A 25,155-nucleotide genomic window follows, 5' to 3' on the forward strand; every position below is an offset into this window, starting at 1 on the left:
GGAGATGAGACTGATAAGGCAGTTGGGCATGAAATCCTGAAGGGCCTTGAATGCCACACAAAAGCATTTAGAATTCATCTTGAGGGGAGCCGTAGAAGATTTATAAAGATGACATGATCCAAAATGTGTTTGAGAAAGATCACTCGGTCACAGGTGGAAGATGGAAAAGATATCTGGGGAAAGATCTTCTTCCAAAGGAGCTAATGACAAATGCCCCAAGCGCAGATGTGAGCCGCGCCGCCCGTCTGTCCTCCCTTTTCCTGTTCATCCTCCTGGTGGGGATGCTGCCGAGGCAGTGATTCCTGAGAATCTACTGACTGAGCCCAGCCCGTGCTGTCTACTCTCAGGGCCAGAGAGTGTGCTGAAGCCACCTCAGACTGGCTCAGACTGGCTCACGAGAGATGACTGCGCACATCTCTTTTTGGCTTCAGTGACATCCCATCGGTAGCTTGAAATTGGCCATTGTGGGAGGCTTTTTACACCTCAGAAATCTGCAAACACAAACCAGGGCTTTTTTCCTTTCCCAGAGAGCCATTTATTAAACATTTTACCAGCACACCACTTGAAAAGATCCACGAGAGCTATATCTACTTAAAGAGACCAAACCACTACACATGAAATGATACAAGGACAATTCAGTTCAGAGTTTAGCACGCACTGAAGAAGGAGTCATGAGGCGCGGGCAGTGGGGGAGCACGTAGAAAAGCAATACAGCACCCTTGAGAGTGACTCCAGGTCCTCCTCACCTCAGACACCACCACTCTCACTCAAGCTGGGGTTAATCAGTTAGGTCCCATCTGATGGTAATTATATCCTATGTGGTGTCATGACTAGTGATCTCCAACTATAGTTCTCAGAGGCGACAGGTAACCTTAAAAGTAAGTGTGCTGTCAGAGAACTGCAGACTTAGAAAGAGCCTGAGGGAAAGAATCCAGCCCAAACTCCCCTTTATTCATCCATGAAAGGAGCCACCTGAGGCATCCGCTCATAGTGACCTAAGTCCTTACAACTATGAACAGCAAAGCAGGAACTTGACTACAGCTCTCCTCTCAGCTCAGCATACACTCCAGTGCCCATACTGTTTTTTTGTTGGTAAACAATTGTCCCATCAGGACAGTCTACCTTTTCCTTAGACCCTGAGCAAACACATTCTGTACAGTATTGTCCAAGACTGGCACAGGCTTCCTGTCTTCAGTACTCTTGAGAATGCCTGGTATCCAGGAAAGCCATGCCAGATATTCATAATGTTAACTGAAGCGAAACTGAATCAATAACATATAAAAGCATCATATCAGGAAATACACATGCAGACTGACTTCTGAGGCTCCATGAGGACCTTGGTCCTGGGTCCGGAACTGAGGTTCTAGGGCCTGGGAACAGGCTGGGAGTGGCTGCTGAGCAGCAGCACATGAAATAAGGGAGCTCTGAAGCTCAGCAACCAGGGATGATGGTAGAATCAAGAACCAAGAAGGTGGTCCGAAGTTCACATCAGCCAAGAGATTCAGACAGAGCAGAGGAATCCAGAACAAGACAGGCAGACTAGGAAAGAGCAAGAGAGTCTAGAAAGGAGGGATGGTGGGGAGGAGGGACAGCCTCAAGAGTGTCCCCGGGGCCTAAGTCTCAGCCACTGATATTTGCACTAAATACCTAGAGCTTAAATTTTGCCTCCCCGAACTTGGATCTCACGTCCCAAGACATTTTCCTAAAAAGATTTTTGGGGTTAAAGTAGAATTACCAACTTTTTCCTTTGCCAAAGCAAGAAGAACAACAAAAAAACAGGGGCTGGCTCCATGGCCAAGTGGTTAAGTTGGCGTGCTCCGCTGTGGCAGCCCAGGGTTCGGATCCTGGGCACGGACATGGCACTGCTTGTCAGGCCACATTGAGGCAGCGTCCCACATCCCATAACTAGAAGGACCTGCAACTAAGATATACAACTGTGTACGGGGGCGGGGGGTCGGGGGGGCCGGAGATAAAGAAGGAAAAAAAAAAAGACTGGCAACGGTTGTTAGCACAGGTGCCAATCTTTAAAAAAATATACACACACACTAGGACCATCTCACGAAATAATAGATATTTAAGCCTCCCAAATTGAGAAAGAACAAATTCTTAGAATAAAGAAATTTCTTTTAAATTCACTACATATAGCTTTATGAAACACACTACATTAGCCGTTACTTTGCTCACTGCACCATGGCCTGCTGGACCAGACCAGGTGGGACGAAGGGCCAAGGCAGACTGGACATATTTGGAATCACCCAATTCCTATATATGCATATTCTTCATATCATTTATGGTGGCGGAAGAGGAGGAGTATTCTCTTGGTAATTTTCTCCAGCACCAGGTGGTAAGCACCATTCCTAGTCCTTCCAGAACCACTTAGCCCTCTTCTATTTACAGTACCTTGTGCCTGGTTCCCAGGGTTACTGTGACATGCACTGCTCACACCTTTCAGCCTAATATGAGAAAGAGGAAGAAACCCCAGTTCCTTTGCCTTGTGTAAGACCATCTTTGCTCCTTTGTTACTCAAGTGTTAAGACTTCAAAGAAGGACAAACTAAGCCTAACATTAGCAGAAGGGAGAAAATAATGAAAAGGCAAAGCAGAAATAAATGAAATAGAAACCAGAAAAACAATAGAAAAGGTCAATAAAACTAAGAGTTGATTTTCCAGAAAAAAAAATTGACAGACTTTTAGCTAGTCTAACTAAGAATAAAAGAGAGTAGACTCAAAACAAAATCAGAAATTAAAGAGGGACCATGACAACTGATACCACAGAGATACAAAGGACCGTTAGAGACTACTATGAACAAGACTATCCCAACAGACTGGACAACCTAGAAGAAATGGATAAATTCCTAGAAACATGCAACCTACCCAGACTGAATCTTGAGAAATAGAAAATCTGAACAGACCAATAATGAGCAAGGAGATTGAATCAGTAATCAAAAATCTCCCAACAAAGAAAAGCCCCGGACCAGGTGGTTTCCCCTGGTGAAGTCTACCAACATTTAAAGAGGAATTAATGCTAATCCTTCTCAAATTCCTCCAAAAAATTGAGGAGGAGGGAACACTTCCAAAATCATTTTACAAGCCCAGCATTACACTGATACCAAAGCCAGGCAAGGACACTACAAGAAAAGAAAACTATAGGGCAATATCTCTGATGAATGTAGATGCAAAAGTTTTCAACAGAAGATTAGCAAACTGCTTCAACAGCACTCCAAAAGGATCACACACCATGATCAAGTGGGATTGACCCTTGGGGTGCAAGGATGATTTAACATATGAAAATCAATAAATGTGATGCATCACTTTAATAGAAAGATAAAAATCGTATGATTGTCTCAACAGATGCAGAAAAAGTATTTGACAAAATACATCCTTTCAGGGGCCGACCTGGTGACATAGTGCTTAAGTTCACATGGTCCTCTTTGGCAGCCCAGGGATCACAGTTTTGGATGCCAGGTGCAGACCTAGCACCGCTTGTCAAGCCACACTGTGGTGGTATCCCACATAAAATAGAGGAAGATTGGCACAGATGTTAGCTCAGCAACAATATTCCTCAAGCAAAAGGAGGAAGATTGGCAACAGATATTAGCTCAGGGCCAATCTTCCTCACAAAAAGTAAAAATAAAAAATCCTTTCATGATAGAAACTCTCAACAAATTGGATATAGAAGGAACATACCTCAACATAATAAAGGCCACATGTGACAAGCCCACAACTAATATCATACTCAGTGGTGAAAGGTTGAAAGCTTTTCCTCTTAGATCAGGAACAAGACAAGGGTGCCTATTCTCACCACTCCTATTTGCATAGTACTGGAAGTCCTAGCCAGAGCAATAAGGCAAGAAAGAGAAATAAAAGGCATCCAAATAGGAAAAGAAGAAGTAAAGTTGTCTTTGCAAATGATATGATCTTATATATACAAAATTCTAAAGACTCCACCAAAAAACTTTTAGAACTGATCAACAAATTCAGTTAAGTTGCAGGATACAAAATCGACATACAAAAATCAGTTGTGTTTCTACACACTAACAACAAAATATCTGAAAAAGGAATAAAGAAAATGGTCCCATTCACAATAGCATCAAAAACAATAAGATACTTGGGAACAAATTTAACTAAGGAGGTGACAGATGTGTGCGCTGAAAACTATAAGACTTCGATGAAAGAAATTGAAGAAGACACAAACAGTGGAAAGATAACCTGTATTCATGGATCAGAAGAATTAATACTGTTAAAATGTTCATACTGCCCAAAGCCATTTATAGATTCAATGCAACCCCTAACAAGATTCCAATAGCATTTTTTACAAAAACAGAAAAAACAATCCTAAAATTTGTATGCAACCACAAACGACCATGAATAGCCAAATCAATCCTGAGAAAGAAGAACAAAACCAGAGGCATCACACTTCCTGATTTTAAACTATATTACAACGCTACAGTAATGAAATAGCATGGCACTGGCATTAAAATAGACACATAGACCAATGGAACACAATCAAGAGCCCAGAAATAAACTCTCGCATATATGGTTAACTAATACTTGACAGAGGAGCCAAGAATATTTAATGGGGACAGGCTAGTCTCTTCATAAATGGTGCTGAGAAAACTGGATAACCACATACAGAGCAATGAAAGTAGACCCCTATCTTACATCACTCACAAAAACTAACTCAAAATGAAATAAAGATTTAAACATGTGACCTGAAACTGTAAAACTCCTAGAAGAAAACACAGGGCAAAAAGATCCTTGACATCAGTCTTAACAACAATTTTTTGGATATGACACCAAAAGCACAAGTATCAAAAACAAAAACGTATAAGTGAGATTACATCAAATTAAAAAGCTTCTGCACAGCAAAGGAAACAATCAATACAATGAAAAGGCAACCTACCAAATGGGAGAAAATATGTGCAAATCATATATTTGATAAGGGGTTAATATCTAAAATATATAAGGAACTCAGACAACTCAATAGCAAAAAACAAACAATCTAATTCAGAAATGGACAGAGGAAACGTATAGACATTTTTCCCAAAAAAGAACACAAGTAGCCAACAGGTATGTGAAAATCTGCTCAGCATCACTAATTGTCAAGGAAATGCAAATCAAAATCACTATGAGATAACACCTCATACCTGTTAGAATGGCTATTATCAAAAAGACAAGCGATAGCAAGTGTTGGCAAGAATGTGGAGAAAAGGAGACCCTTGTCCTCTGTTGGTGGAAATATAAATTGGTACAGCCGCTATGGAAAACAGTATGGAGGTTCTTCAAAGAATGAAAAATAGAACTACCATTTGATCAAGCAATCCCACTTCTGGGTATATAGCTAAAGGAATTGAAATTAGGATCTTGAAGAGATGTCGGCACTTGTGTGTTCACTGCAGCATTATTCACAATAGCAAAGGTACGGAAACAATCTAAGTGTCCATCTGTGGGTGAATGAATAAAGAAGATGTGGTATATATATGCAGTGGAATATTATTCTGCCATAAGAAAGAAGGAAATCCTGCCTTTTATGACAACATGGATGGACATTGAGGGCATTATGCTAAGTGAAATAAGTCAGACAGAGAAAGACAAATACTATATAGTCTCACTTGTACGTGGAGTCTAAAAAAACCAAATTCATAAAAGCAGAGAATAGAATTGCAGCTGCCAGGGTCTAGGGGGTGGGGGAAATGGGGAGATGTCGGTCAAAGGGTACAAACTTCCAGTTATGAGATAAATAAGTTCTAGGGATCCAATGTACAGCATGGTGACTATAGTTAACAATACTATATTATATACTTAAAAGTTGCTAAGAGAGTAGATCTCCAATGTTCTCATCATAAGAAAGAAATGGTAATTATGTGAGATGATGGAGGCATTAACTAACCCTACTGTGGTAATGAATTCACAATATATAAGCATATCAGGTCATCACATTATACACGTTAAACTTACACAATATCATATGTGAATTTCATCTCAATAAAGTTGGGGAAAAAGAGCTGCTAGAGATTTTATAAATAGAAAAACATTCATTGGCTCTGCCTTTGCAGGTAGATGTAGTAAATTCATATAACATGACCTCAAGGCTCAAAAGGCTCCTAAAGCTTTTGGTCTGTGCTGTGCTGGCACTTGAGTTTAAAACTTGGACAGATGTTTGACATCTCCCTAATCACAGAGAGAAAGGGGAAAAAATGCTATCCCAGGGCGTGTGAACATATGGACCCGTACCAGATCCATACTTGTTGGTAAGTTATAGAACCCTAAAATGTCAGTTATGAAAGAGCCCTTTGGATTACCTAGCCCAGGGCTCACAGATTGGTTTCATTGCACACATATACACCATTTGAGAAGGAATGGCTGCCTAGGGTGTTGAGGAGAAACGAGGTGGCCTCTGGGCTCAAAGGGGAAAAAGTACTGTGATGGAATTCCATACATCTGCCACAGACTCTGCCACTCATCAAGGACTCAGGCAAATTCCCTTGTTACAATTAGGGAAACCAAGGCAACCAAGTGATTCCTCCAGTATACCCAGCTCATCAGAGTCCAACCTTGCTCTCCTACCCCTCAGTCTTGTCTACCCCTGTCCCACTATGTTGTCTAGGTGGACCAACCTCATTCTCTTCCTGGGTTTTGTTTTCTCATCAGTTCACACACCTGAACCGTGTGTGACATCTGCCAGAAATTCCCCCTTCCTGGTCCTTCTCTTCCAGGCCTTTCTTTCTCCTTCTATAACAGGTTGGAAATTCAGAGTCTACAGTGCTCTGCCTGCTCCAGGGGGCCTTCACAGGGAGTTCTGTTTCTGGAAGTTTCAGCCTGCTCTACTCAAGCCATTCTCGAGTTGGCAGGTTTTTGAGGTGACACACCTCGTCTCTTTAACTTCACCTAGATTGGTGCTTACCACACTTGACCTAACTGGTGTTTGAGTTGTAGCTGTTCCTGTATTTACAAGCAATAAGGTCCTTCAGAGAAGGGGCTGGGTCTTTGTATTCCACACAGTGCAAATGTAGGGCAGAAAATAAATATTTGTGAAATGAGAAAACGAGAGGCTATAATTAAGTTTCATGTTACTCTTCTGTGCTTCAGAGCTTCAGACCCAAAGTACAATTTTTCAAATCTGACAGAGAAACGCCTTTCACCTCCTCTCTGCTATAGAACACACCACCACCCACACTACTGAAGTTTCCACACCATTCTTCCTGGTAGTCTCCACGCTCGCCTCACAGCACTTTACTCTTTTTGCTTAGGCAGTGGCTTTCCAATTTATTTTAGCAGCAGAACCGTTGGGTCAAATGAAATATTTCACCAAACTCCAGAGATAAAACAGCATAAAGCAGTGAAGTGAGAGTACCCTGCTTACATGCCCCTTTTAGCAGCCCCTAACCCACCCCACTGCACCCCAGGCCACCAGATCCCTAGAGCTCCGTGGACCTCACACTAGCCTCCCACTGGTGCCTTCCTCTCCGGTACCCTTGCCTCCAGCCCAACCCTCACTCAGTCACCAGCTTAAATATTAACACTGGTCTAATCTTAACACCCCCTTCAATCTGTCACTTCTTGGTGCCGTCAAGTCCAAACCCTTCCTGCTGGCTCCAAGACACGGATGAAACTAGCCACACGTCCAACCTATACCCCACTTCTTTCCTCTGCTCCCATCACTCTGGCTTCAAGGGGAGCTCCTGTACACACCACGCTGCTTTCACTCATGGGACTTCCTGAGCCTGGGGTGTTTATCCACAGCCCCCTCCTTACGCAGTCCTCCTCCTCTTCAAGTGGCCTATTATCCACCGCACCCTCAGCCTCTTCCTCTGGATTCTGTTGCCTGGCGCCATCTTTCACTCATCCTAAATCCAGAGAGTCACCGAAGTCCTCCCTCTCCCTCACCTTGCACATCCAATCAATCACCAGGGCTGGGACTGATATATATCCTGAATATATCTTAAGACCATGCCCCTCTCCCTCCTCATTGCCACAGCCTTATTTTGGACTCTCTTACCTCTCTCAAGGATTCCTGGAAAAGCCTCCTGATGGGTCTCTCTGCCTTGCCAAGCCACCTTGTCCTGAGCTTCAGGGCCATCCATCCAAATTATAGTCCCCTCCCACGGCCCCCCTTGCTTAAAACCTTTCAACTGCTCCCATTGGCTTTGTGTTGAGGTCCAAGCTCGTAAACTGAGTATAAAAGGCTACTCATCCTCTGGCCTCTGCCTACCTTTCCGACCTCATCTCCTACCACTCCCCTAGCCTCAGCCAGCAGTTCAGACATCCCAAACCATCACCATTTTTTCCATGGGGGCATTTGTCTCTCACCTCAGAGCAGGCTAACATTCCACCCATACATACCAGTAGACAGAATCAGTTGTTAAATACAGAAAGACTTTTGCACAAGTTGTTAAATAGCCACTGGCCCAAGCCCCCAAGTGTCTCCTGCCACCCTTACCCTTACATGCCCTACCTCCAGCAGTCACAGGGCAAACATCTAGCCCAGCAAAGAGCCAAGTTGTTAAATACCTTGGCTCTCGCCCCTGCCAGGAGCCTCTGCACTCATGCTCTGCCTGCACTGCCTTTCTCCCCACCCCGTGATGTTTCCTGCTTCTCCCCCATGACATCCCTATTCCCTACCCACCCTCCCCCGACCCCTGGGAGAGGCAAGGGACTCTTCCAGCCTCACTCAGTCACTCCCTCCTCTGTGTTCCTATAGAACCTTCTTTGTGCTTCTATTATGCAGCTTGCCCTGTTATACTGTGACTGACTTCTTACACATCTCTCTCCCACTCAACAAGAGCTCCTTGGGGGCTAGAGCCGCATCTCATCCCCATCATAGATGCTCAATAAGTGTTTGGTGAACCAGACCTTTTGAGCAAATTAGAAAAATCCTATTTCCTTAAAGCTTTCCAACTCCTCCCATTCTCACAATCCTAGACTTTCTCACATCCAGTGCCTCCCCTGGGCTTACTATGTAGAGCTCAGCCCACAATAGGTGCTCAATAAACACTATTTCTAAGGCTAATATGTATGTACCTCTTCCCCCCAAATGAAGACATAACAGCCCTTCTTAGCTCAAGTCAAGAGATCCAGCTGAGGCCGAGGAAACCAAAAACTAGCTGCCAAAAAAAGCTAAGCACACTGGTCTGCCCGGCAGGCGAGCCAAGAACCACTCACTCCAGCTCTGCCTTATAAAGGAGGAGCACTTCACCCCCATCCCAGCCCCTAGAAGCATTTCCTCCTGCCCTCCGTGGAGATCCCAAATAAGGCAGCCCAAAGCCTGCTAGAGAAAGAGAAAGCAGGGGTTCAGACAAGGTTCTTGTTCCAGCTGCCTGGTGCTGTGTGTGCTGTGTGTGTTTTAAAGGAGAGAGAACACAGCATCAAAAGAATGTCTTCTCTTTCAAAGACAAGCACAAGCAAGATCACGCAGGCTCTCCTACCTGTGGCAGATTTCTCCTAAAAGGGCTGGGAACACAGGGAGACAGTGGGTGTTGGCTCATCCACCTCCAATCTGAGGCCAGGAGCAGCTAATCTCTTCTGTCATCAGTGCTTCCTGGGCAGGCTAGGGGGGGAGGGACAGAGGAAGGAAGGAAGGAAGGAAAGGGAGGAAAGAAGGAAAGAAGGGAGGGAAGGTGGAAGGAAAGAGGGAAAGAATGTAGGGAGGTGGGTGGGAGAAGAGGAGAGGAGGGAAAGAGGAAGGAGGAAGGTGGGGAGGGAAGGATGGAGGGAGGGGGGGTAGGACACGTGTAATCAGCAGCTACTACAGGCCAGGCACTCTGCCAAGTGCTTTGCACGCGTCCTCTCCCTGAACCATGAAAAGGGCCTTCTGAGCTTGGTATTCCTCCTATTTTAAAGCAGAGGGAATGAGGCTCGCTCGGGAAGTCTTCTGATTTGCCCAAGTGTGGAGGGCTAGTAAGTGGCAGAGCCGAAATTGTAAGCCAATGTATCTGACTATGATTCTCATAGGCTCTCTGTGGCACTGCCCCCTCTCTCCCTGCCTCTGGGTTTTCCCAAATCTCCAGCAAGACAAACTTTGCTTGACATTTCCAGTCACTCTCCCCACTTTCTGCTTGATGGAGCAGGTCCACACCCGCTGTGGCTTCTCGTCTTCAGGGGAATTTACTCAACATGAGCATGCATACATGTGCTTTTCTCAAGGTCAGAGCTAAAGATTAACAGCGGATGGGGACAGCAAATGGGCCACTGGAACCGCCCCTTTCTCAGGCATCTGTTCGAAATGTCACCTGTGCTGGCCAGGCCTTCCTTGGCTCCCTATCTAGTATTGCCGTCCCCCATCCACTGCCCTCCCCCCCCCACCCCCACCCCGCCACATCACAATGCACTTTTAGTTTCTCCTTTCCCTTTACCATGGTCTGGAATTATTCTTACCCACGTGTTTCCTTGCTCGGTGTCTATCTGCCCCACCAGAATATGAAGTCCAGCTGTGACGGAGCCCAGGTGGGCCATCCAGGAGTTCTGAGTCAGACAAGAACCCCGGGCTTGTGCCACTGACCAAGAGATTCTTCCCCAGACACCTCCACCTGGCATGTCTCCCCACCACTCAATTTACCCTGCCTGAAAGAGGTGCATGTAACGTATTACCTAATGTGAAGCCAGTCTCCAGCTGGGTGTAGAATCTCCACGCTAGCAGTGTCTATCTCTGTGAGATTCCTCCAGAAGCTAGAAGCATCAGCTTCAATCCTGAAGAGCCACTGCAAAATGGCTGCTCACCAGAGAGGCCTGTGCTCTGGTTGCCCATGCTTTCCATCAGGTAGAAGGCGGCGCTGCCCCCATTTTCCAATGAACTTGTTGTTTTCTAGTGATAGGTATTTGGCCATAAGTTTAGAGCAGTTCCTGGGGTGTATGTCAGAAATGCAGATTCAAGGGCCCTGAACTTCTGACTCCAATATTTTGTGACCTTGAAATCTTTCCTTCTTTACTGAACTCCTGGAGGAAGAGAAGCCAGAGAGATTGATCTGTCCCCACACTTGTTACTTATGGTCAAGCCATTGGCCCCAGTGGCTTACAGCTTGCTTATACAAATAACTGCTGGTCCAATACTATTTGAAAACTTTTGCACTGATGATTGTTTAGAAACCAGAAAGCTCAGTCACTCACCTCCACCAAGGGGACATTGTCACATAGCAACAGGTTCCCACCCACGTATAGTCCCTCAGGCAACTTGCTATTTCTGAGCACACTCAATATGTCCTTCTCAACTTGGAGCTCCAAAATCTGTGTGTGGATGGGGTTGAACAGTTACACCCAGGGGAGAAACCAGATAGGCTAATAGCTCTTGCCCCTGTCATTTATGTCCAGCAGCTGTTTAGGATGAATGCCTTGAAATACCACTCCAGAGACCTCAGCCAGGTTGTTCCCTTGCAAAGGCCAGAAACTCTGGTTTGGGGGAAGTATCCTCACGACAAGGACTCTCCAGTCCCACACACACAATGTGCCTGCCTTCTGCTGCTCCATTTCGCACACTTGTTTCTCTTCAAGTAGGGAGCTGGGCGGTACAACCTCACTACGAAACCTCCCCAGCACTGTCGCACTTGAGAGAGAGGCTGAAGAAACCACAAGCCACAATCACTCCTACCAAAATCCCAAACCTAAGAGGAAGTCAAAGACTAAACCCTTGAGTTATCCCAGAACTGATCAGTGGTGGAGAAATTCCTTGGCCCATGCAGACGCCATGGAAATTTCTCACTGATAAGCATAGTGTGGATTCCCAGCCACCGTGTTCAGAAGAGGCCCCTGGCTCAAGGCCTCCTCCCACCATGGAAGGACCTCCTCTTCCCAGCTGGCTCCCAGCACTCTACCCCATCCGTAAGACACAGTCTCAGGATGTGGCCCACACACAAAGCTGAGAATTCTTACAGAGAATATGACTCCTTTCTCCCACCCCAACTCCCTCCCCGCCACAGTTTAATGCATCAAGTCTGGTTATTGACTTCAAGTCTACTTTTAAATTAATTTTGGAAGTACCGCTCCCTTCCCACTCCAAAGCAGAAAAGAACTGGCGTAAGACCTCCTTAGAGAAAACAGCTCATGGAAGTGCTTCTCAGAGTTCATCAAAGGTACCCTTGTCTCCCATAGAGAATATGCAAAATCAAACAAATTATACCAAGATAGCTCTTTATTCTTTTCATTTCCTCATAGGTTTGGGATGTCACCAGAATGGCGCAGCATTTCTAAACTGCATTTCTCTCCTCAAGCACATGAACTATTTCACTTGTCTGGCTTACGCAATTGCCAGCCACAGCAGTATCACGTACCTGGTATTTCTACTCCTCAGTGCTTTTGCTTTTCCAGCCAAGAACTCTGGCCTGATGTACCTGCTCCCCACTAAAGAACACTTTCTTGAATGTAACTTGACAACCCAATTCAATTCACTCCACAAGCATTATATTTCCATTCAGTAAATTTGTACCTCTCGGTCTGCAATTAAGAAGGAAATATGGTCCATGTACCCCTACCTGTTACAGCAGGAAGAAAAATGTCAATAGCTGGCTTCAATGAAAACTCCCAGCCAGCTAAGATTCAAAATTCAGATCATGAGTAGAGTTTGTGCTTTTCTAATTGGTTTCTGCCTGTCAAGCATTCCTTCTCCCTGCCCTTCACATCGGGGACCTTCCCAGCCTTCTATAGGAAGGGGAAATTCAAGAGCCAGAAGTAAGCCACTGGTATGATTTAGTTGCAATCATGGGCCCTAACTCCAAGACACTACCTGTCTAAATGTGGTACTGACATCCATGCACTCATCCAGAGGCTCATCTCCATCAATAGCTCCTTTGGTTGGGGTTTTGCAAACTACTGTCAAAGGCAGTTACCACCGAGAGATGGGAACAACAGCAGTGCTGGCTAGTGTTTCTCTGACCCAACCAAGCTGCCAGTTCCTCCTGCTTAGTTGCAGTGCCTCAGTGACACCTCCACTGGCCAACAATCTGCAGGGCCTCCCCTTCCAGTGCTCTCCTTCCCCACCCCCTTGTCTGGTCACGTTTCAAGTTTTTTTTTGGTTACTGTGGCATGCTGCCTGTGAACATTAAATATTCAGCAATCTTTGGGTTCCTTAACGCTTTTGTGCAGATAGGTTGGCTTTGAGAAAAGAACAAGCTGATCTCAACTAAAGGGAGCAACAGAGCAAGCCAGCGAGTCAACAGTCCAAATGATGTTACAGGAGAAGAAGGCTGCTACTCCACAAGACAAACACAGCACAGCACAGCAGGGGGATGGTGCATCTTCATTGGAGACAGGGTGGCGCAAGGGTGAGGGGCCAGGGCAGGGCTAAGAGTCGGGGAAATACAAACCTCCCTGAGGCTTGGTGTCCTCTAAAATGGAGAGATTTGTACTGACCTATAGGGTTGTTCATGAAGATTAACTGAGAGGAGGCACGCACTTGGCTCAGACACCGTGAGCTCCGATTAGTACCCAAAAGATGCTGCGGAGGAGAGACATGAAAATTCTCCAAAGTCTCCATCTGCAGATATTTTAAATCTGGAAGTTCAAAAAGGGATACCTTGAAATATCACTCCAAAGACCTCACCCACCCTGTTCTCTTGCAAAGAGATTATGTTTTCTGCACATGTGTGTCTGTGCATGTGCCACATGCGCGCACACACACACACACAGTTAGCCTGTATTCCTTTTGTAGTCCTTGGAATAAACAATGATTACCATCACAATGGGAACATGGCTACCACTAACGGAGCACTTCCCACAAGCCGAGCACTGTGCTAGGCCCTTTGTCTACACTCCTTTCATCTTCAAGATGTCCTTTGAGGGAATGACTAGGGTCTCATTTCAGACATGGGGCACTTGACACTCAGAGAGAAGTAACTTACCTCTGAGCACACAGCAGTTAGTGGCAGATCCCAGAGATCAGCTTCTGGGCTGCCTGGCACGCAAGTCCAGGTTCTCATCACTACCCTGCACAAGCTCCATTCTAGGGAGAAAAAGCTGCTAAGGGCAAGCAGGAAATGTCCACCCAGTGAGCCCTCCTCTTCCCAGATGCTGCGTGCTATGGAAAAACCGCTCAAGCAAGCTTCGGTTCAGAGAGAGGTGGATTTGTCCTCATTCGAGCTGCCAGCCTGTGCCGACAACCAACATGTTCCAACAGAACAACCCAAATCCCTGTTCTACCCAGTGAATTCCCCTCCCCCGTGTGGCAGCCCCAGCAAACTGCCGAGGGCTCCCTAGTCCAGGGGTGTGACCTCTCTCCATTGCACAGAGACAGTAAATGTACCAAGGGAGCGCGGGACACTCTTAAAGTACAGCCACACGCCAGGCCTAATTAGCTTATTTTTGCCTTCGCTGCTCCTCCCAGCAGTGTCCAATCCCTGCAGCCAAAAGGCTAAGAACCCGGCTGCCAGCATCTCTGCAGCGGCTGCTCAGAGCCTGTTCATAATTAATTTTATAAAGGGCCTTGGCTCCACAACCCCTTTCCATGTGCCTGATTCAGGTGAGATCATGACAGCAATCATTGCCAAGCTCTGTCCAGTGGAGTAAGTGCTCACTGGTCTGTGAGTGTGTGTGCGCGTGTGCGTGTGCATGTATGTGTGTGTATGTGAGAGAGAGACAGAGGGTGGGAGACTCCTCAAAACACCAAGAAGCCAGCAAATGAGGCTCTCATGCTTTTCAGATCCTGGACACCTAAATGGTACTTTTTCATTCAGTACTTATTTAACTAATTTAGCGTTTGTGTGTGTCGGACACTGCTCTGGGCACTAGGGACATAGAAATGATTCAAACACATGGTGTCTGTCTCCAAGGAACTTACCATCAAATGGAGAATCTGTACATCTAAATGACAATACAGGTGATCAATGCCTGAAAGGCATTAGTACAATCTGCTACATGAGCACACAGAGGGAACATCTCACTCAGTCCCAGGAGGTCCAGAAAGACTTCCTGAGAGCCATCAAAAACTCAGAACCTGGCACAGAGCCTGATGTGGTGTAGGCAATCAATAAATGCCTTTGGACTAAAGTGTCTTCTACAGTGACTCCCTGAAAACCAAATAAGAGCCAAAAGGGAGGATCATATTTGCATCGGATAGGAATCATTTTGCCTACATCAAGTAGCTTAAAGAACTAGGCATTTATTTTTCCCATATAATAAGAAATCCAGAGACAGGTGGCAGTTGGTGTTGGTCCAGTATCTCAGTAATATCAGAAATAACAACTCAGTGATTCTCTTGATCTTATCCCTCGTGGTCACAAGACGGTTTCCATAACTCCAGACATCACATCTACCTCCAAAGCACAAAAGGAGAGGGAAGCATGACACCAATATTGGCTTCTCTTTTTAAAGAAAAGCTTTCCCCCAAAACCACTCCAATAGGTTTCTAGTCACTTCTTGGCCAGACCTTGTTACATAGCTACTCCTAACTGCCAGAGAATCCAAGAAAGTTAGAATTTCTAGACTCCATAGTGAAGGCAAGCATGGGAGAAGGAAGTTGGGATGACGGGCTTTAGATGGTCAACCAGCAAAGTCAGCTATAGCATTCCTAAGTCTATTTTTCTTCAACACTTCTTCTTTCATAACTATCCATTCGATCGACTAACCTTTATTAAAGTGTCGTCTTTGTGTTAGGTTCTATGTGAGGCACAAAGTCTCTGTCTTGAGATGCAGACAAATCATACTAATATCTTACAGTAAGAACAGTGATGGAGATGGGTAAAGAGGGGGAGAGCTGCCTCTCCGGGAAAGTCTTTCTTCACTCTCTTCGTGTGCCTTTTCCTCCCATCCTTCTAGCCCTCCAGTTATTCAAGTCCTACTTATTCTTTTTCTTAATTTTTTAAAATTTTTAATTGTCATAAAATATACATAACATAAAATTCACCATCTTAACCATTTTTAAGTGTATAGTTCAGTAGCACTGTGCGGTTAATCGCCAGAGCTCTTTTCATCTTGTAAAACTGAAACTCAGTACCCATTAAACAATTCCCCTCCCACACTCTCCCCAGCCCCTGGCACCACCATCCTGCCTTCTGTCTCTATGATTTTGACCACTCTAGACACCTCACATAAATGGAACCACACAGTATTTGTGTTTTTGCAACTGGCTTATTACACTTAGCATAATGTCCTCAGGGCTCATCCGTGTTGTAGCATGTGTCAGAATTTCTTTCCTTTTTAAGACTGAATAATATTCCATTGTCTGTATATACCACATTTTGTTTATCTGTCCATGGACATCAAGTTCTACCCACTTTTTAATGCCCAAACAAAAATGTTTTCTCCCATAATGACCAGAACATTCTAGCCCTCAGTAACCTTTCTCAGTGTAATCACTATCTCTGTGAGAAATAAACACTTGTTTAAGCTATCGACATTCTACATCTTCTGTTAGTCAAAGTCAAACCTAATCTTTATCAATATACCTCATTTGTCAAATGAATATATTCATAGTACCTACCTCCAGAGGTTGATAATCAGATGGTATATAACTGTGTGGTCATACCAGTTATTAAAATACTCCCATGCCAATCAGTGAATAGAAGCCACCTCGACCCCTGATGATCCTGCCCCCAGGCCCCCAGAACTCCCCATCATCTCTCAATCAAAACGTTAATGCTGGACTGGTTGTTAAATATTTTTAATACCCACCCCACTTCTATCATAAAACTGTTGTGATAATTAATTGAGATAATATGTATAAAGTGCTTAACATAGTGCCTGGAACCTAGTAAATAATACATTTTTGCTCTCATTAAATTATAATTATTACAGGACACATAGAGATCACGCATTCTAATTCACTTAGAAAGACCTTGATGGTACTTTTGGGAAAACCATTCTCTCCAAACTATTTAGATCAGCTCGGCTTCAGGGAATTTGTTCCCAGTCTGAGACATCTGCCTCCTCTGCACTGAGAGGGAGGATTTGCTGGAAGCTCGAGGAGAGCGCTGACTGGTGGGGGTTCTGCCAGGTGGTGGGGAGGTCGCGGGTGGGTGGGCACAGCAGTCTCGGCATCCTGACTCGAGGGCTGTGCTCCTACGTGAGGCTAACCTATTTCTCTGAAGCTTTCTGTTCTGGCTTGCTTGGTTGTTGTCTAATACAGGGAAAAAAATATGAAAAATTAAGAATTGATTTAGGACTCACCCATTTTGCTTCAGTTTTATAAATAGTTACAGTTAGCGGTCTGGTTGTTTTTTACAAGAAATTTTTCTCACCTCTCCCAGGCCATCCGAGGCGCCCCTGTGTGCTGTGTGGTACAGTGTTTAACTTCATTTGTCAGCGATACCAATCCTGCTCCCTTGTTTGCCGAAGGAATGCCAAAACCATCGGCTTGGCTCCACGCTTCACTCTCGGCCAGCGGTCTTGCTGTCCTCCCCACCCCAACCTCTCATAACAAGGACTCAGCCTGTATGTCCCAAAAAAGGCCCTTGGATTCAAACTGCCCAGATTCATCTTTACTGAATCGATAACTTCCATGCCTTTCACTCGCTCCCTCTGTGCTGCTGATCAAAATTTTAAAATTCCCCCAAGAGGTGAGTCAAATCAGTAGAAATGTTACAGAAATGTACAGAAATGATTCGAGAGGGTTTTGTCAGTAGGTTTGACCAACAAAACCTGCTACCCACCAGCAAATGCCTGAGGGTGGCCTCCCTGTAATAAGAACAGAGAACCCGGGGCCTGAGCCACGCTGGGTGTGCCCTGCAGAGCAGCATGAATGTGGTGACTGATAAAGGAACTGGAAGCCTAGAATGATCTGATAAGGAGCAGGTCCTGCCACAGAATCTTAAACAGAGTAGGGGCCTGATCAGAATGGTGATCGGTGCACCCTTCCATGGGCTGGTGGATTGGAGAAGGAGAGAGGCAGAAGAAAGGACAGTCAGGGCAGACACTGCAGCAACCAGAGCAGGGACAGATCCCAACCTGTGTTGGGTGACAGTAGGAAGAGATGCTGCTGAGAGCCCGCAGAGGAGAAATTGTAGGGAAGGACAAGGATTTGATGACTGGGTGGATATGGGGTACGGAAGTTACAGGAATTAGTTAGAACTGTCAGATGTCTCCCCTGAGGAGCAAAGAGAGTGGTGGGACCCAAATTCAGGATCTCAGAAAACAACTGAATGCAAAAGGCGAGAATGTGACATTCGAGAAAAGGAACAGAAAAGCTCTCAGAATTCAAGGTAATGGGAAAATAGTCTGCTGGTTAAGTTTGGAGCCCAGTTCCAGATGTAAGAACAGCCACAAGGTGATGGAACAAAAATGGGTAAACACAGCCAAGACTTGCCTTAAAGTCAGTGGGGTCCTGGAGCCAGCTCTTACCAGGAATTTTGTACAGCCTTTATTAAAACTGAGTGATATTAACTGACAATCAAATAAACTATATTAAAAGCAAAGGCAATAAATATTTAAAACATCACTTCCTAATTATTTTCATACGTTTTACTACTACTACAGTCTGTGCTCTTGAGGGCGTTTATGTGATTGTGTCAATATTGTGGAAATACTGTAGAATGGTGTGCCACGGCACATCTCTCCCCAACTCTGGGTTTAGTGATGTCACATTAGTAGTTCACGATCAGACCTAGAGGGATTATTTACACCATAGAACCTGGCAAATGTGTGTGTGTGTCAGGGGTCATCTTCTTCCCCAAGATTGGGCTTCTCGCCATCATGATACTCACCACACAGTCCCACTGCAGTAGCCCCTCTTGCTGCAGGTGCCAAGCCCCAAGCCTCACAGGCAGAGCAGCGTCTCATTCGTGGTGGAACTTACTCCTGGCATTTAGCTTGGCCGGGCACACGGGAAGCACTCAGTGTTTGAATGAAAGACGGATGACATCAGAGCCTTGGAGTGTTGGCACTTACAAGCACATGGTCTCACGGGAGAAGAGGTCAATGGTTTAAGAACACACGCTCTGGAGGAACTTGGATGCATATTCCGTGCTGCTCACTCACTGCGTGGCCTTGGGACCATCCTTTATGTGGCTGCTTATAAGAATTCTGTATGTATTGACCCATTTAATTCTCACAATCGCTCTGTGAGGAACATACTATTGTGATTATTACTGTTATTACTTTTTTTTTAACGGAAGAGAAAGCTGAGGCACAGAGAAGTCAAACAACTTGATAAATGGGAAAATTAGGACTTGAAACCTCACACTTAACCACTAGGCTATACTGTGGATCAGTAGCTTAGCCCAAGGCCAGACACACTGTAAGTTCTCAAGAAACATGAGCTTTCCCTAGACTGCAGTTTTGGGGAGCTCCAAAACTGAAGTCAATTTCCCATATCAGAGCACTCTGCCTGATCCATCTTTTGCTATCATCCAGAATAAAATCATTAACATCTGTGTCATTTGGGTCCCAGCATCAACATCACTTGGGAGGTTTCCTTCACACAAGGGAAGCTATGTGGATTGTCATTAAATCACAATGAACTCAGATGACAGGGCAAGGCCAGCTTCACATCTCTAGAGCTCAATTTCCTTATCTGTAAAATGGAGTGGAAATAAAGACATTGACTGTCTCACAGGGTTGTTCTCAAGCCTACACATGATAAGAAATGTTAAGGTGTTTTATAAGTTATGGAAGCTATAAAAAATAGTTCACAGGGGAAGGCCAAGGGAGTAGAGCAGTGTTTCTGCTGCAGGTGGAAGTGATTGTCAGGTTATTCAGACAAGACGACTCCTCCCCATGCTTCCTCCCTTCTCCTCCCTTCGTTCAGCCTAAGCATGGGCCAAAGAGCAGCCTACAGCCCCATTGCTAGGTACAGACAAAACTCAGGATTTCTGTGCTGCAAGTTGCTAGAGAATGAGTGCTTGCGTTCTCCCAAAATTCATGTTAAATCCTAGTCCCCACTGTGATGGTAATTGGAAGTGAGGCCTTTGGGAAGTAATTAGGTCCTGAGGGTGGAGCGCTCATGAATGAGATTAGTGCCCTTATAAATGAGGCCCCAGAGAACTCCCTCAGCCTTCTGTCACGTGAGGTCATAGTGAGAAGACAACCATCTATAAATCAGGAATCAGGTCCTCACCAGATACTGAATCTGCTGGTGCCTTGACCTTGGACTTCCCAGACTCCAGAATGGTGTGAAATAAATTTCTGTTGTTTATAAGCCACCTAGCCTATGGTATTCTGTTATAGCAGCCCAAATGGACTAAGACAGAAGTTTTATCACAAATTATTTTAAATTGACATGATTTCCAAAAGCAGATCTGCCATATAACTATCTTGGCTTTGACACCACCATGAAAAAAAAACTACAGAAAACAACTATCACACACACACACACACACACCCCTCAAGCCATTATTTATAACTGGGGAAAAAAAATTTTTTTTTAAAGATTTTATTTTTCCTTTTTCTCCCCACAGGCCCCCCGGTACATAGTGGTGTATCTTTAGTTGTGGGTCCTTCTAGTTGTGGCACGTGGGATGCTGCCTCAGCATGGCTTGATAAGTGGTGCCAGGTCCACGCCCAGGATTCGAACCGGCAAAACCCTGGGCCACCGAAGCTGGGCCAGCTAAGCAGAGCATGTGAACTTAACCACTCGGCTATGGGACCAGCCCCTGGAAAAAATTTCTTGATGAAGACCAATTCATACTCATTCTATATAGGACTTTGTTTGTTTGTTTGTAATACAGAACCATTAGTTGCTTGTTTTATAGGGTTTGAAGTACTCGAAAAGCTCTTTCGTGCAGATAGGGATGGGACTGGCAGCCTGACTTCACTGGCAGACCTGAATATTTGCATTTTCTGGCTTTCATACGCTTAAGTTCACAAGCTAAAGTCCTAGTCAACAAGCTTTTTACATTTGAATAGATTACAAAGTGTTTACAAGTCTGAGTCCTTCCAAGACAGTAGTTAATTAGTTTCACAAACAACAGCGGGAGAGTCTCATTATCCTGATTTAACTAAGGAAGACACTTCATCTAGAGAAGTTAAGGGACTGGATCCAGGCCCTAGCACGGAGTCTAATCATCATTGTCATCAGCATCGTTATCGTCTTCACTAATTTTTAACATACTAGGAGGGCACTCCAACAATCTGTCCTCGTCCTCCAGGAGCTCGTAGATTAATAGACCTTTGATGTAACCATTTCTCAAAGAGCTAAGTAGGTAATAAAACATAAATATTTAGTGAAAGTAATACTCTGATACCTCAAGCCTCTATTCTTCATTAGAAGAAGTCAAAGGAACCAAATCCAAAACCATGGGAGGTCACCCCATGACTGGGTCTCAGTTTCCCCATCTGTAGTAAAGAATTAGTACCATCTGACCAGTCTTCCTTCTTAAGGATCAGCTGGGACGCTTGTTAAACACCCCGATTCCCAGGCCCCTACATCATAGGTCTGGGGTGGGCCCAGGATCGAGTCTATGGGAAATAAGTGTTTTAACTAAGAATGCAGTAGAGGATAAGATAGAAGCCTTGGGGCTGATATGTCCAAGGCATTGTTGTTATTCAGTGTGGCCCCCACAGCTGCTGACCCAGAAACATGGTTTATTTTTAAAAGTTAGGACAAACCCAGAGCCTGACAGATCACTTATTTCCATAGTACATACAGATGAATTCAACTAAGAATCTAGAACAGAGAGCAACATGGTCACCTAATTAGGACGTTGATGGCACCTGCCTTTTTCCACAGGGCATAGCCTACCCAAGAGTAGTCAGAAGGGCATAAGGATGAAGAATGGCTCAAGCTAAACTGCTTGGGCTCCAAGTGAGCTTAGACAAGTTACTTACCTTCCTTGAGCCTCAGTTTCCTCATCTGTAAAGTACAATTAATGTACAACATGGCTAAACCTTGAAAACATCATACGAAGTGAAAAAAGCCAGACACAAAAGGCGACATATGTGTGCTTCTATTTATATGAAATGTCCAGAGTAGGCAAATCCATAGAGGCAGAAAGCAGATTAGTAGTTGCCAGGGGCAGGGGAGAATGGGGAATGACTGTTTAACAGGTATAGGGTTTCCTTTTGGGTGATGAAAATGTTTTAGAACTAGATAGCGGTGATGGTTGCACCACATTGTGAATATACTAAATGCCAATGAATTGTACACTTTAAAATGGTTAAAATGATGAATTTTATGTTGTGTGTATTTTACCACAATTTTTAAAAACACAATTAACAATGACTTGCCTCCACCTTCTCTCGCCATCTAGCAGAGAGGAAGTCAGAACCCAACAGCGGCAACAGGAGGGCCGTCTGGCCAGACAAGCTGGAGCTATGGTGTCCTCCACCTCATAAGCATTTTAGAACTAGAGTAACTACTTACAGACCGTCAGGATATCTCCTTCTATAACCAGATTCTCCACGTGCAAGTGCCTAACCTCATTCATTCTTTTAATCTTGTAAACTGCCATGCAGGAAACCGAGGCCCAGAGCATCTCAGAGCTTGTCAGTGGATGGCATAGCCAGGTTTGAATCCAGTTCAGTCTGAAGCCAAAATCTGAGCTCTTTCTATTATAATACACTGTCTCCCAAGAACGAAGATGTTAATTTTTTATAAATGTACATATACTTTCTATACTTTTTACACTTTACTAAAGGCTTTCAAACTCTTTACCCTCATTCTATTACTAACCCTGTGGAGTAGGCATTGTCTCCATCTTACAGATGAGACGAAGTCCTGTGTTTTGCCTAAAGTAACTGGCCGTCCCGAGAGTCTGCTCCTCTTCCTCCCCTCAGAGCAGTTCCCGTGCAGAGTAATTAGATTACAAACAGAAACGGGGTAGGTCCTGTGAGAACTTTCTAGATCAGGGGTGTGAAAAAAGGAAAAATTTTTATTTTGGGTTTGCTTTCTTTTTATAAACCCTGGATTGGTAGCCAAATATTTTCCCCTCAGATACAGAAATGCTGACGCCCCTGAGTCCCCAACTGCGCTACTACACATTAGCTCAGTTAAGTGCATGTATCTCTCCTAAGAGGGAGGAAGTATGTTTAATCTCATGCTTCTAGCATCTGAAAAGAACTGAAGGTAAAAGGCGATAGACAAGAAAGTCATGGGAGCGAGATGGATTAAGACTTCTTTCAGTAAACTAATATTTGTTGAGCACCTACTGTGCCCAAGCATGGTTCTAGGCAGATTTAGGGTCCAATGGTAGACAGGATGGATATCTGACTTCTGACCTTGTAGATCTTGCCATCTATTGCAGTGTTACCTAAACCAGAGGCATCAATCACCCAGGGAGCTTTTTGTAAAATACAGATTCCAGGGCCCCGACCCCAGAGATTTTAAGGGAAGCTGAGGAATCTGGATTTTGAGAAGCTTTCTCAGTGACTAGAAGGAAGAGCTAAATCTGAAAACCTAGCCTCATCCTTCCCAAACTTGCCCAGTCATAAGAGGCACCTGAAGTACTTGGTAAACACACAGATTCCCAGGCCTCCCTCCTAGGATGGGCCCTAGAATCAGAATTTAACGAGCACATCAGGTAGTTCTCGGGATCCAACAAATTTGGTAAACAATGCTCCAGCATGCTTGGAAACACCACACACAATCCAAATCTCATCCCTCAAGCCCCAGTCACCTCACAGGAACAGCCCCACAAGACATTCTGGTTCCTCCGTCATAAAATGAATCCAGTCGTTTATACTGTCAAAAGCCACGTTTCAGGAAGCACTCCCTTCTCAAAGGATTCTTCCCCCTTCAGCAAAAATTCAAAAAGAAAGAAGACACACTCTCTATGTATTTGTGCTATAAACCATAGCCATCAAATCAATTTGAAAGAATTCTGATTTCAAAGAAATAGTGCCTCTGTGCTAAGACCTGCAATGCCATGTTAACCAGAAGAAATTTCGCTTGTAAGGCCATGAACCTGTGTGTACCTCTAAAGCTTTATGAATAAATAATGGACATAAAAATAGCAATAATGAACTTGGAAAAATACTAGCTAATTTACACCATAATAGAAATACCCAGGGATCTTTAACAATTGAAGGACTGATGCCAGCCTCTCTAATAAGTACACCAAACCATATTATTCCACATGTGAGTGTAATTTCTAAATTGCAGTGTACAATTCAGAAGGGTGTATGCTCTCTGAAAGGCAAAGAAGTATTTATATGAATGCTATTACTCAGCTGCATCATCCCCTGATGAGAAAAATCAAAGGAATTATTGGAATAATGCATTCTTTGAGGCCCAGGAGCAAAATGTTTCAGAAAAAGGCTACCATTAATCTTTATGCAATTGCGGAGATAAACCAGTGCTCCATGCCACATGAAGCACACAGAGTTGTGAGGCTTTGTGTGAGTAGCTTCACTCCTTCCACCCCTGGGTGGCTAAGAAAGTTACCACTCCTGTGCATCTGTGCCCCAGAAAACCCCTGCACCAAGGCTGGCCATTGACTGACATTAAGAACAATGGGTCAGCTGCTGCAGAAGAAGGGATTGCTGCACACCAGAGTCAACTTCCCAAACTCCAAATCTGATAGCCTCCGATAAAATCTAAACTCCAGATTCTGACATTTGAGAGCCTCCAAAAACAGCCCCTACCTACCTCTGCAGCTGCACTTCTGGCCATTTTCACTCCTCTTTCCACTTCCCTACTTCACAGCTTATATGCCAACAATTTTGGAATATTTTAAGTCTTCTAAACATACCTTGGTACAGAGGTTCTCAAATGGGGGCAATTTTACCACACACACACCTTGCCCCCAGGTACATTCTAAAACTTTGAAGACATGTTTGATTGTCGCAAGTGAAGATGCTACGAGCATCTAGCAGGTAGAGTTCAGGGCTGCTGCTTAAACATCGTAAAGTTCACAGAACAGTCTCCCACAGAAAAGAATAATCCATCCCAAAATGTCGATAGTGCCTCTGTTGAGAAACTTTTCCTTGGTAAATCGCAATAATGGCCCCAAATCTTCACCGGTCCCTGCATCGATATCCTAAGCCCTTTAATTTTGACATGTTCTCCCATCGTGGGCAGCACTTCATCCCCACTCCTTGACTCTGGACCCAGACATGTGACTTGCTTTAGCCAATAGACTGTGGCAGAAATGATAGTGTACATGTTTCCACTTGTTCTCTCCCACCTCCACGGGTGCCGTGACAAACTCATGCTCATGGTCTGACACCAGGAGGAGGATGTGGATTGGAGCCAGTCTCCAACTAAGCCAGGCTAAATCCCAGCCCACAGGCAAATTCATGAGAAATAATGATTAATTGTTTTAAGTCACTGAGTTTGGGGCTAATTTGTCATGGAGTAATAGCT

The 25,155-nt window shown here is 44.6% G+C and overlaps 1 long non-coding RNA gene across 1 annotated transcript in view; it reads right to left on the minus strand.

The window, feature by feature from the left end:
* Nucleotides 1-9,657, minus strand: part of LOC123277014 (uncharacterized) — a 47,532-nt gene extending 37,875 nt beyond the window's left edge. Inside the window, exon 1 of the long non-coding RNA XR_006513659.2 lies at nucleotides 9,425-9,657. This is a non-coding gene — a long non-coding RNA (uncharacterized lncRNA). The remainder of the gene's footprint in view (nucleotides 1-9,424) is intronic.
* Nucleotides 9,658-25,155: the final 15,498 nt, after the last annotated feature.

Source organism: Equus asinus, chromosome 14 (assembly GCF_041296235.1).
Source record: "Equus asinus isolate D_3611 breed Donkey chromosome 14, EquAss-T2T_v2, whole genome shotgun sequence".
Taxonomy (NCBI): Eukaryota; Metazoa; Chordata; class Mammalia; order Perissodactyla; family Equidae; genus Equus; species Equus asinus.